This window comes from Leopardus geoffroyi, chromosome A1 (assembly GCF_018350155.1).
Source record: "Leopardus geoffroyi isolate Oge1 chromosome A1, O.geoffroyi_Oge1_pat1.0, whole genome shotgun sequence".
NCBI lineage: Eukaryota > Metazoa > Chordata > Mammalia > Carnivora > Felidae > Leopardus > Leopardus geoffroyi.
The window spans coordinates 54,332,671-54,347,247 of NC_059326.1; the positions used below are offsets into that span (position 1 = coordinate 54,332,671).

The window sequence follows — 14,577 nt, forward strand, 5'->3', positions numbered from 1 at the left end:
AAAGAGTGACATCTGGTTAGCTTTTATTCCTATTTTGCTGAGCTTTTACATTCCATTTAAAAATACCCAGGACTGGTTAACACGAATCATTAATCAAAAGCCTATTTCAGATACTGTCAGTGGTTTTGGCATTACCTATTCCATCTATAAAGTGTCCAAAGTCTTTGAATTAAATGACTCATTACATCTCTGGTCTTGATAGCCAGTGGGCTCTCTTAGTATGATGTTATGTACTTGGAATAGTGATTGGCAATGGGGATGCTGTTCAAGTGCAGAAAACTATTAGCAAAATTAGTAAAATAAAAGTTTAGATTAAACTTGGAAAAAGGATAATACATAAAATAGTACTAGAAATTCATAGGAATTTGCCATATCTTTTTGAAAGTCAGGATATTGTCTAGGCCTAAGTGATCTTATGTCCCTTCTCTTTGTGAAAGGAAATAAGACAAATATAATGCTCATAATAAAACAATCTATTTGCTCTTTCTTCCCTCCCTCCCTCCCTCCCAAGGTTTTGATATATAAATTAATTTAATTAACTGAACCATGTATTACAGAAACACAAATAGTTCAGTTGCACAATGGGTGGGAAAACACAGTCTTCCTGTAGCTTCACAATCATTCCTCCATGTTAGAATAGGAAAGAAACCCTGAGTGTGTGTTTGCCATGTGAAAAAACTTGCTTTGGTTCTAATTTTTGCTTTTTCTAAGGTTTTAGAGATCTAGGTATTTACTACTTTCAAAGTTTGTAATGGGGCACCTGGGTGGCTCAGTTGGTTGAGCATGACTTCGGCTTAGGTCAGGATCTCACGGTCTGTGGGTTCAAGCCCCGCATTAGGCTCTGTGCTGACGGCTCGGAGACGGGAGCCTCCTTCAGATTCTGTGTCTCCCTCTCTCTCTCTCTGCCCGTTCCCCACTCGTGCTCTTTCTCTCTCTGTCTCTCAAAAATAAATAAACACTAAAAAATTTTTTAAAAGTTTGTAAGTCAAGAATTATGAGGAAAGGTGGGAGCATGCGGAGTGTGTGGTTTATCATCTCCTCTCCTCTGAAATATAGCTAGAACAAGGGACAACTTGCATTTATGATTAAAATCATAAAAGTCACCAAATTGATAGCCATGTTGAGAATTTCAGCCAGACACAGCATATATAAGATCAAACTAGGGAAAAGCACTCGAGGTCAACATGATAATAGGTGCCATCACTCAGGTGATAGTAACAGGTGAAGCCATCTCAGCAGTTCCTACATCTGGAGGGATGGTTTATCAACATGGCAAGTGGCAACCCAGTAATTTAGGCTGAGTTTTGGTGGCAGAAGCTATCACAAGAGATGGCCTAGATACGAGAGAGAAGCAGTCAATAGGGTGGCTCCAGTGAAATTTTACAAGGTAAATTCCATCTTAGGGGTGACAATGCTACTCCTACACCAGGCAAGGGAACTGGTAATGCACAGTCTGAAATCTGGCGTAGTACTTCATGAATGAAACACACAAACGCACACATGAAAACAAAAGAAACGAGGCCACGAAGACATGTAATTCTCCATCTGGAATTACATATTTCCAGCACCTTGTCTCCACTCAAAAAATTGCAAAAAAAAAAAAAACCAATTAAAAGTTCATTTTCAGACCCACAAATGTACGGACAACTAATTTTTGACAAAGCAGGAAAGAATATCCAATGGAATAAAGACAGTCTCTTCAGCAGCTGATGCTGGGAAAACTGGACAGAGACATGCAGAAAAATGAACCTGGGCCACTTTCTTACACCATACACAAAAATAAACTCAAAATGGATGAAAGACCTCAATGTAAGACAGGAAGCCATCAAAATCTTCGAGGAGAAAGCAGGCAAAAACCTCTTTGCCACAGTAACTTCTTGGCCAAAGCAACTTCTTACTAAACACGTCTCCGGAGGCAAGGGAAAAAAATGAACTATTGGGACCTCATCAAAATAAAAAGCTTCTGCACAGCGAAGGAAACAACCAGCAAAACTAAAAGGCAACTGACAGAATGGGAGAAGATATTTGCAAACGACATATCAGATAAAGGGTCAGTATCCCAAATCAATTAAGAACTTATCAAACTCAACACCCAAAAACCAAATAATCCAGTGAAGAAAGGGGCAAAAGACATGAATAGACATTTCTTCAAAGAAGACGTCCAGATGGCCAACTGACACATGAAAAAATGCCCAACATCATTCATCATCAGAGAAATACAAATCAAAACCACAATGAGATACCTACCACCTTACACCTGTCAGAATGGCTAACATTAACAACTCAGGCAACAACAGATGTTGGCGAGGATGCGGAGAGAGAGGATCTCTTTTGCAGTGTTGGTGGGAATGCAAACTGGTGCAGTCACTCTGGAAAACAGTATGGAGGTTCCTCAAAAAATTAAAAATAGAACTACCCTATGACCCAGCAATTGCACTACTAGGTATTTATCCAAGGGATACAGGTATGCTGTTTCGAAGGGGCACATGCACCCCACTGTTTATAGCAGCACTAGCAATACAATGGAGTATTACTCAGCAATCAAAAAGAATGAAATCTTGCCATTTGAAGCTATGTGGATGGAACTAGAGGGTATTATGCTAAGCAAGAATAGAGAAAGACAAATATCATATGACTTCACTCATATAAGGACTTTAAGACACAGAACAGATGAACACAAGGGAAGGGAAGCAAAAATAATATAAAAACGGGAGGGGGACAAAACAAAGAGACTCTTAAACACGGAGAACAAACTGAGGGTTACTGGCACGGTTGTAGCAGGGGCGGATGAGCTAAATGGGTAAAGGGTATTAAGGAATCTACCCCTGAAATCATTGTTGCATTATATGCTAACTTAACTTGGATGTAAATTAAATAAATTTTTTTGAAAATAAATAACAACAAAAAAAGTTCATTTTCTGATGTTTGCGTTTTATGGAACCATGCAGAAATGTGATGATTGGAGCTAATATACTTCCCTCTGTCATCCTGGAGTGAGTCTTGAACTCCAAGTACTCAAGCCAAAAAGGAACAGGTTACTTGAAAGCAAAGATAAGGCTCATTTCAGATTTTGCAAAATTAGGTACCAGAGGCAAAATGAGAAATTCTAAGTACAAAAGAATAATACTGTAATTCAAGAATATGTGTTGGTCCAAGTAATATTTCCTGTCTGAGAGCAACAAAAAAGATATTTTTAGATAGGCAAAGACTCAGCACACCATGCAGTTCTGGTAAAGGAAGAGAATGAAGTTGTTTTTATGTGAACTTCTGCCTGAAATTTCTAAAATGATAAAAAAATGAAAATTAACCTTAACTCTAATAAACTAAGGAATAGCTTCATTATCAAATCATATAATGTCTTTTAGAAACAGTGACAATCTGGAGCGCCTGGATGGCTCAGTTGGTTAAGTGTCTGACTTTGGCTCAGGTCATGATCTCACAGTTGATGGGTTCAAATGGGGCTCTGTGCTGACATCTCAGAGCCTGGAGCCTGTTTCGGATTCTGTGTCTCCCTCTCTCTCTCTCTGCCCCTCCTCCGTTCAGGCTCTGCCTCTCTCTGCCTCTCAAAAATAAATGAAAAATGTTAAAAAAAAAAAAAACAAAAACAAAAACAAAAACGGTGACAACCTGAGCCTAAAACAAATTGGATGTCAAGAACTAATACGTATCTCTCTAGAAACAGCACAGATGGCATTTTTTTAAAAACCTAAGTAGGAAGGGCATTAAGGAGGGCACTTGTTGGGATGAGCACTGGCTGTTATAAGTAAGTGATGAATCACTGGGTTCTACTACTGAAACCAATACTACACTGTATGTTAACTAACTTGAATTTAAATAAATAAGTTAAAAAAACACTACACATAAAAAAGAATTCTTTAGCCAGGTACAAATCATACACATATAAAGGAAATGAAAACATAATTATGCAACAACTTATAGTATATTACTGGAGACAAAGCCCAATAACTGAAATATTAATTCAGAGGAAAAAGAATTGTGAATGAAACATCTTTATATAAAGACTGGTAGTAAGCATTTTATCCAACAGGGAATGTATCTTCTTTGTAAGGTGTTCTTACAACATTTGCAAAAGTAAGAACTTACAATAGGCCAAGGTAAAAGCATAAACACATTTAAAATTTGGAATAATAAAGGGACACCCGGGTGGCTTAGTCAGTTAAGCCCCTGACTTTGGCTCAGGTCATGATCTCATGGTTCCTGAGTTTGAACTCTGAGTCCAGCTTGCTACTGTCAGTGCAGAGCCTGCTTTGGATCATATGTCTCTCTCTCTCTGCCCCTCCTCTGTGTGCGTGCGCGCTCTCTCTCTCTCTCTCAAAAATAAACAAACATAAATTTAAAAAAAATTAAATAATAAAAATCAAATAAGTTGAGTATACTATAATAAAACTAGAAAATAGAAGCACATTTAGAAACAAACAAAAATATCCAACAATTTGGACACATGGAAATGTTTTCTTTCATTTCCTCTTGGCTCCAAAAAAAAAAAACAAAAAAAAAACAAAAAACAAAAACAAACTCAGGACAACAAGAAACATGATAATATGCTACATATAAAAGAGAAAATTCAGAGCAGTAACCATCATAACATTGAACTACAAAGAATGGAATTGAATTAATTAAGGACTAGAAGTTGGAGATTACACAAAGAGCAAGAAAAAGAAAATTTAAAATGCTCTATAAATGAATAAGTTCTGAGGATTTAATGTAAAATACGGACACTACAGTTAACACTGTATTATAGAAATAAAATTTGCTAAGAGAGTAGAACTTAAATGTTCTCATCAAACAAAACAAAACATGGAAACATATGTGGTGATGGATGTGTTAATCAACTGGATTGGGGAGATCCTTTCACAATGTATACATATATCAAACCACTATGATGTTCACTCTGAATATCTTACAAATTTTATGTCTATTATACCTCCATAAAGCTGATTTTGTTAAAAAGCACTAAAATTTATTGTTATGGACATGAGTTTAGACTGAAGTACAAGCAGAGATGGCAAGAACAGAGTCCAGATATGAAGAGTTTATCTGTTTAGAAGGGGACTACATCTCCATCCCAGATACTAAAGGAAGAGCGGAAAGGGCTTTGAACAATAGGCTGAGTAAATTTCACTGGAATGAAATCAAATCAATTCTGTGGTGAAGAGTTGATTAAGGATGCTATCTTCTGACCCACACCTATTTTTTTTTTTTCAAATGGTTTTACAACTAAGAGAGAAGTACATCTTTTGTATGCAGTAATTAGTATATGGAACTGACTAGACAGCAGAAAACAGAAGCCTCACAGGCTTTTGATGGAAGGATATGAACCTGGGCAAAATAAAAACAGTGTTTCACTTAAGCCTTAAAATAGTCTTTGGGCCTCCCAAAAGTCTGTTCAGGAAGATTTCATAATTGCTATTGATTAGCAATTGCTGTTTCTCTCTTATGTTTTCTTCTCTCTTTTTCTCCCTGAAATTATCTATTTGTGAAGCAAGAAATAATTGGTCCTTTTTATTCATAGGTCACTAAACCCACAAGGAACCTCATTCCAGATCTGATGGAGAGAACTGCCATGCATTTAGAGATCCTGGACTCTTTTTTTTTTTTTTTAATTTTTTTTTCCAACGTTTATTTATTTTTGGGACAGAGAGAGACAGAGCATGAACGGGGGAGGGGCAGAGAGAGAGGGAGACACAGAATGGGAAACAGGCTCCAGGCTCTGAGCCATCAGCCCAGAGCCTGATGCGGGGCTCGAACTCACGGACCGCGAGATCGTGACCTGGCTGAAGTCGGACGCTTAACCGACTGCGCCACCCAGGCGCCCCTAGAGATCCTGGACTCTTAAGATGGGCATTTTGGTTGCCTCCCTGGAGGGGAGGGTGGGTGTACTCGGGAAAGAAAAGTACAATTTGGAGCTCCAAAGGGAGGCTGTGGTGCTATAGCTTAGTTGTTCATCAGTTTCCTTTCATCCAAGGCATGTATCTCAGCTGTCCTTCCCAGACTCCCTGGCAGTTACAGGTGGCTAGATGAATGAGTTCCTGCAAACTGAGCATGAACAGAAAGACTGACATGTAATATCTCATACGTATGTTACTTCAAATGCTTTGGAAACCACGGATTAAAAATGGCAAAGCCACAAGCTGGAAGGAGCATGGGTCCTTGAATCACAAATTAGAGAAGAGCCATTACTGGTCAGAACCATGTGGTTTATGGGGTGCCTGGGTAGCTCAGTCGGTTAAGCAGCCAACTTAGGCTCAGGTCATGATCTCAAGGTTTGTGCGTTCAGGCCCCGCATGAGGCTCTGTGCTGACAGCTCAGAGCCTGGAGTCTGTTTCAGAGTCTGTGTCTCCCTCTCTCTATCTGCCCCTCCCCCACTTGCACTCTGTCTCTTTCTCTCCTTCTCTTAAAAATAAACATTAAAAATTGTTTTTAAAAAGAGAAAAAAAAGAATCACTTGGTTTGTACTTACCCATAACAAATTTGTTTATATTTGCAGCATTGGATCTGGAGGTTGTTTATTGCAGAAACTAGTGTTTGCTGATCAATATATAGCACATAACTTTTATTCTTTCCACTATTATTAGAACTTATCAATTTTTTCCTTTTCCCCCCTATATAAGTAACTTATTCTATACTGTTCTTGGGGCAGATATCTGATTATTTTCTTATGGGTTCTAGACAGGAATTTTCTGCATAAAAATGTAGAATACTTTAAAAGAGTTGATCAATATTGTCAAAATTCTCTCTAGAATGATTGTGCTAATTTTATAGTTCCACCAGAAATGAAGAAGAGGTCAACATTTTCTAGACTAATAGTGTTCTAAACTAATTGTGTATGTTTCTATTGATTTGTGATGAAAACCCATAATGTACACATATTTTTTCTAACACAATACATAATCTGCTTCAGAACAATGAATTCTGATATTTTTATACTCTGGACACAGATCCCTTTGTTTATATTTTCTTAGTAATTGGTGCTATGGATGCTCACTTTTCTTAAATGCTTGTTTGTTTCTACCCACATGTTTTTCGATGAACTTTAGAAACATTTTGTTAAGATCCTTAAAAAGTTCCACAGGGAATATTATATGAGATGCGTTCATCTAATAAATATTTTTAGGAAATGTACTATATTTACAATATTTAGCATTTCTAAACAGGAAGATATTCTTGTTTGCTTTGTTAATCTACCTCAGTAAAAATTTGTACTTTTTTTTATGTGCTCATGTACACTTGCCTTTTAAATTTAAGCCAAACTATTTTATTATTTGTATTGCAAGTATGAGTGGAATGTATGAAAGCTTACAGGGAAACCATATGTTTTAAAAATCAGTTTTACTTGGAATCATTTTCTGTATAAAAGATTTAGCTTTTTTTTTTTTTATAATAGGAACTAACAATGTCTAAAACCCGAAAAGGCCTATCTGTTCCATTTTTAGGCTGATTCACACAACTACATAGTTTAAAGTTAAAATACATTGTTTAAAATTGAACAAATGTAATTTAAAAACTAGTCAAACTTCTTCTGAGAAGCTATGCTTTCTGACAAGTTTTGTAAAGGTAAACTTGTTTAGCAAGGGAAAATAAAGATTGTGAAGATTCTAGAAATTATGCCAAATATGAAATCGTTGCAAAAATCAGGAATGTTTAGTCCTGGGAAGGGAAGGCTTGATAACAGATGTCACAAAATATGAAAAAAGTTATCTCATCAAAGGAATAGATTTTTCAGGTCTCTGATGTGTGTGACAAAACTAGCCAACAGGTAAAGATCTGATGATAGAAATTTTGATACAAAGTTAAGTGAATTCTTCTGACCTCTTGAAATGTCCAGAAGTGAGCAGGGCTGTTTTCGGAGGTTCTGAATTTCTGCTGGAGCTAGGCAGGCCATCTATCAAGGACATGGGGTAAGATGTTCCTACCCGGGGTCAGAGCCTGGTCTCCATGTCCCTATGGTCCCGGCCAGCTGTGATTTTGTCATGCGAATGTCAGGCAGGGAAGGTGGTCCCTATGGTGAGTGGAACTTCATTTTAGCTGTGTCAGCAGTCAGTACTAGGGCCAACTATGAGTTTATCCCTTTATCTAGTGGTTCTGTGCTGTAAATGTTCTGCCTGTGAAGAACAACTTCCTATTCTCTGCATCTGCAGTTGCAAATTCGAGTTACACAATCATGAGTTTCCTTCTCATATTCAAATAGTTGTTCCAACAACAACATGATTTCCTCGGCCACATTAAGGTTTTTTTTCTTTCTAAAAAAAAAAAAAAATCTTACCATAGTACTTGTCAATCATTTGAAAATAATCTCTGGCTCTTAAACACAGAGCATTAAAAAATTGTGAAATCTAGAATAAAAATCATCAAAATAATAGGTCTTTATAATTCAGGGCATTTATTACATGTAGTCTGTTATACTATAATAGCTTATTTAAAAAAACAATCTTATGGGACTATGTCTTCTATATCTAAACTCATGAATTTAGCTCGACTAACTTTATAATATTGTCCTCAAATGTAGAAGGATTACTATGGGGCTTTGGGAATAATACTGAAATTGGCTCAGTGATACCCCCATTACTGGGGTCTGAGGGGCATAATTGGACTAGATAATGCCTGAGGGTCTCTTCCAGCTCTACCGTTTGGTAGTTTTGGCATTCGGTAGCTAGCAAAAGTGTCAATTATCCAGGCACTCATCAGTGACGTAAATATTCAGGGTTTTAAATAGGGAGGGGGTCATCGGCCCAGGGAGAGTATAGGAGGGATTGGCCACTGCTGTCTTGATATGAGCTGGTTTCCCTCCAAGGTCATAGTCTCTCAATAGCACTCATTAACCCTGAATGCTGTAAAAAGAGATGTATGCAAAGGAATGCTGTACTTTCATGGTGGGAGAGTCCTTAGAAATCATGTGGTTCAATACTCTCCATGTATCCTTTTTCTCCAAGTGACTTCCCAAGATCACATATCTGCTTAGGGACAGAACTATAATGAACACACAGAGTAACTCTAAGAAAAATGCATTTTACAAGGACATTATAACTGCGATAACACTGTCTTTATATCCTGATATCAAGACCAAATAAAATGAAGATCTGAAGGAAGTGGCCTCATAAGACTGGATGCGGCTTTTTATTGATGGAAAGAGGAGCATTCTGCTCACCAGAAACAAATTCAGTCGTCGGATGCTCGCTACGCTCAGGATTTATCAAAGCAACAGTATGCTGTGGTTTCTTTTTAAATTTTTATTGAAGAAAAAAACCAAAAAAAGCGGCAAAATATTTTTTTTCAGGACTTCCTTGTTTTTATTTCAGGGATTTTTAAAAGTCATTCTTTTAAGTCTCTGACAGATCTGGAAAACTTTGGATGATGGTACATTCTTCTTTGTGATGTCCTTTGTGCTGACAGACTGTCTTGGCTCCCTTAAGAAGGAGGCTGAGAGCCTGACAGTACCCTGGATGACTGGACCGTAAGTTTCATATTGCCTTCCCTGGAATGTCTCTGTATCTCTTTTTCCAGTCGTCTTTGCTCTAGTCTCTGGGACATATCTACTAGGTCTTGTCTTAGTTCATCATTCTGTTATTTACATTGCTTTCCTGAGAAAATTGAGGAACGTGGAGTAAATGAAAATGCATATGTTCAGTTGCTCAGTGTGATTAGTTTACTTGGTGGGTAGTTTTTTCTGGAAGTGCTAAAGGTCAAACGACAATCTATTGTAATATATCGGTTTCTTCTGACAAGAAATCCTGAAGACATGAATTGTACTGGACTGAAAATGAGGCAATGGACAGAGATAGTATTTGGAAGAAAATATCAGCAGATACTGATGGTGTTTTATATTCAAGAGTAAGTACACATATGAAAAGATAACTCTGAGGGTCTGTATTAAATGCAAGGACATATAAGCGCAGGACCTAATGAGGGTTCAGGGTAGAGAACCTAACCAAGTTCAGGGACATCAGGGGAGGCCAGGGATGAGGAGGCATCAGATTTGGTCACTTAAAGCTCATTGTTAAGAAGTAGGGTCACATGCTGGATTTTAGGAGGTTGAGGTAGGGACAATGATGGAAGCTGCTTTTTAAAACACTTGGTTATGAAAGGAATGAAAGTTTTGAGGCAAAAATCTAGGAAGGTATGGAAAGCCATGAAGGTTCTTTTTTTTTTTTTTTTAATTTAATGGAAGTGGATTATAGAATATTTATAGAAAGTAGAGATTAAGTGCACAGGACTGATGGGATAGGTCATTGGTAAAGCTTCTGGGAGGGATAGATTTCAGGTGCAGATACATGAATAGCCCGGATATTCCTTCTTCTGGGACAGGGTAAGGTAAGGAAGTGTGAATGCAGAAGTGGGCTGGTAAAGACCTCTGACTGTGTGATGATGAAAGTGAAATATTCTTCTGTGAGGTGAGAGTGTGCTGAGACAGACAGCATGAGGGTAAGTGTGAAAGCTTGGAATGACCATGAAAAAGACTGGGAGAGGGAACTTATTCAGAATATACAACTGGATGGCCATGTGGTTTTGAAAGCCCAGATGAAAATGCATAATACAAAATTTTTGTTGGAATAATCTACTGATCTACATAGTTGTGTGGGTGGGTTTGTTTTTTATTTTGAGCTGAGCCTAGCATCCTAGCCATGGATGGTTTTGCAGAGGGACCCTTTGGAAGAAGAGAAAGGTGAAAGGGTGCAGAGTAACAGATCATCAAAAAAGAAGGATGCAAATGGACTTGAAAAATAGGGAAGGGGAGTGAGAGTAGGAGATATATTTGGCAAGCTGAGAGGGTTAAAAAATCTTAGCACAACAGAAAACTATTGGTGGAAGAGAAAAAGGATGTTGGAGTTTGTTGTTGAGGTGGAAAACTCAGGTTGATGATGGTGCTGGTTGCAGAAGTTAAGTGAAAACCAAGTCATTCCAGTTGAGAGGTCAATTAACTATAAAGCTATTCAGTCTTTGAAGAGCCATCTACATGACTTAGGACTGTATCCAAATTACGGCAGGGAGAAAATGATGAGGTAGATGCCAAATCTTTGGGGTGATGTGAACCTCAAAGGAACATTTGCTTTTGAAAGGTGTTAATTGTTAAAAAGTAAAATGAAGTATAACATCCATGAAATAGTAAATCCAGGATTATTACGTTTCCCATGCCCAAGGATCTCTTATAAATCTGCAGGAGGGATAAAAAAAAAGTAGTCCAAGAAAGGATAAGGAACAAAAATGGATGCATGAGTGAATAAATGGTGGGTCTATCAGGATATTGTTAAAAACAGAATAAGAAAGGCATGAAGAGGGACTCCTATATCTGTCAGGCTTCAGCTTTAACCTCAGTTCTGCCAGCTCCTGACTGATGAAACTTGGCTAAACTAATCAGTCAGATTTCTCATCTGCAAAATGGAGATAATATAGTAACTAGTGTATATGGTAGTAGTGAGAATTAGATGTCACATGTAGAACACTTAAAATAGTGCATGGTGCCAAATGTTTAAAAAAATGCTAGCATATGGTATTATTATTATTGCTTTATTAGTAATTATTGTTATCATTTTTTAAAGTTTATTTACTTTGAGAGAGAGAGAGAGAGAGAGAGAGAGCAAGCAGAGGAGGGGCAGAGAAAGAGAGAGAGAGAGAGAGAGAGAGAGAGAATCCTAAGCAGGCTCTGCGCTAATGGCATAGAACCCAATGTGGAGCTTGACTCATGAAATCATGAGACCATGACCTGAGTCGAAATCAAGAGTTGGACACTTAACCAGGGGAGCCACCCAGGAGCCCCTATTGTTATCATTTAACTCATCATAATTAAGAAGCCAAACCTACTAGAAAAAAGAAAACAGTTCATTATGAAGCTAAATATATATAGGTATTCATAGAAATGTTCCCTTTAATCATTTAAGTAATAGAGTCTTGATACAGAGTCTCTTTCTTTGTGTTTTCCAAAACTCAAAGCGCTCTTTTTGGATAAGCTCAACTCTGGTTGTAGGACAGCCTTTGGTTGTGTATGAATCACCAGCATCAGAATTACCAAGACGCAACCTGGCATTTCAGAGTTAGAATCTTTCTGTTGGAAAGGAGAAGAAAGGGGAAGGTGTCATTGACAGTATCAGTTTTGGAGATCATTCATCTCAAAGAGATCAGGCTCTCTGCTTCCAGAAAATTTTGGAATATTTTCTTCTTTAACTATTGTCCCTTTTGTAAAATGAATGACTGTACCTAGGAGAGGAAATAATATTGATAAATAATTTTCAGTTTCAGTATAAAGTATTTACTGTGACTTGAAAGTATATTTGCTAGAAAAAATTATTGCAAATGTTCCTGAAAGGTGAGTCTCAGACTTAGGTAAATAAAGAAAAAGAATGGACTATTCTTAATACTTTCAACAGTTATAAGTATGCATATTGCAAAAAGTTAATGCTATTTTAATTCAAAAGTAAGAAAGTGATGAAATATTTTCATCCTACATCTGAATGTGTACTGGCACTGCCATGACATGCGGTGTATCTAGAATTGACCCAGCTTGGTATGTCTTATTACCCAGGGGTACATTCTTTTCCTGGGAGCATTGTGGGAATCTGCTTAATGTGGGAAGAACTTTTTCCTTTAATAATCAATTTATCCACCAGACTTTAAAAGTACATAGATATTTTCGGAATCTGTTGAGTGGGTTGTGTTCTCATTCTTGGAGCATTGAATGCATCCTTCCACATTTAGCCTCCAGCCCTACCTCTCAAATCAATTGTATCATGTGCCAAAATCATAACCTCTCTTCCCCCTATCACTGTATTTCTTTACATGTCAGAAAAGTTCATCTGAGAGGCTCTAAGAGGAAATCTTTAAAGACTTTAAATCTTCACTTAGAAAAGAGTTTTCCATGTATCTCTAGGGGATTGTTTGTATTATAAAGGCAGATGGCCTTATGATGCGAGTGCTTCATTCCCAGAATAGCCACATTCTCCTTGACCACGTATTCGCTTAACAAATATAGTAGCACTTGCTAAACACCACCGAGTATCAGCATTGCAGAAAGCATCGCAGAAGAACGATGAAAAATGTTCTTGCTCTCAAGGAACTTACTGCCTGGTTGGCCTCCAGTTTGGGGAAACAGGGAGGCACAGAGCAAATTATATTACATCAACTGATTAATATCCTTTGAAGATTCACACCAGACCATCCACCCACGTCTGACCCCTCAAGTTGTGAAATAATTACATTATATGTAACATTAGGGATGAAAAATCTTTTTTTGTCCCATTGCTTTCTTGAAGTACAGAAGTTCTGCATGAACACATGATTATAACAATTCAAATACAAAAACAAACAAGCTAAAGCATGTAAGATCTCACCTTCCACTTTCCCTTGTGTCTCTCTCCAACTGTCCTTGCCCAGAGGTGCAAAGTACTAACACTTTAGGATGCTATCGTTTAGAAGATTTATTTTAAAAGAATAAACATCTTGATTATTTGTCTTCCCATCTAGGAACATGGGGGTTTTGCTGCATTTGGATCTTTTTTATTATGTTTTCTATTTTCTGGTTGTTAATTCATGGAAAAGTTATTTTTGATTTTTAATATTTTTACCTTAAGCAACACTACCATTTGCTCATATTTTAAAAATGTTTCTGAATTGAATCTCTCTTTGTTCTAGATGGATATAAATACCACCTACACATAATCACATCTTTATTTTCACTATTTCTTCTATTCATTTTCTGTCTTTTACTGAACTTCTTGGGACTTGAGAACAATGTGGAGTAGTAGTGATGATATTTCAGTCAAGATCTTTCTGGTTGCAAATAACATACACTTAACTTGAATGAACTTAGGGAAAAAGAGGAAATGCACACAGTTTGCCGCTGACCCGAAGTCACTGCAGGTTGGCCCAAAGGACTCCCTAAACCAGAAGCTGAAATGCAGGCAGGACTCATGTTCTTACTGGCTCATTTTTAATTTTCTCTCCATTTGGGACTCATTTTCTATACCTATTGATTTCCCTCTATTGAGAGGGACCCCAGATATACAGAGTTTCATGTTTCATGTCTCAGAACATCTGCCACTAGTTGGAATTCAATTCCTTTGCTCCACGTAAGTTGGGAAAAAAAAACCAAAAGCAAAACCTAGGAAAGAACAATGATTGGCTTGGTTCGGCTCAGATTTTAACCTTAAACAGTGCTCTGGAGGGTGGACCCGTTCATCCCTACCATACAGTTGTCTTGCTGTGGGGATCAGTTCCCCATAGAAGGAGGTTATTTTTCCTAGAGAAAAGGAATAGGGCTAAGCAGACAAACAGAAAATGTCCATAATAGTGGACTTCCTAATCTTATTAGTGCCTTTAATGGGATTGTATTCAAAAAAGTGTTTATCTGTGAAGTGTGATATGTGGTAAATGCTATAGTTTTTGGTAGATACATTTTAGCAAGGTAATGAATTGGTGTTAAATTTTATGTATGTAATGTGTTTTCAACATTTGTCTAATGATCTTGTAGATTATATTTTAAAATCTATTCATATCATTTTAGTATTTAAAGGATTTTAAAAAACCCCAAATGTCCCTTGCTTCAACTTTTGCTCCTTTTTGCTTTTT

At 37.3% G+C, this 14,577-nt stretch overlaps 1 long non-coding RNA gene across 1 annotated transcript in view; it reads left to right on the top strand.

Annotated features, from left to right (window-relative positions):
• Positions 1-14,577, top strand: part of LOC123599148 — a 242,242-nt gene that overhangs the window by 93,639 nt on the left and 134,026 nt on the right. The window lies entirely within an intron of this gene.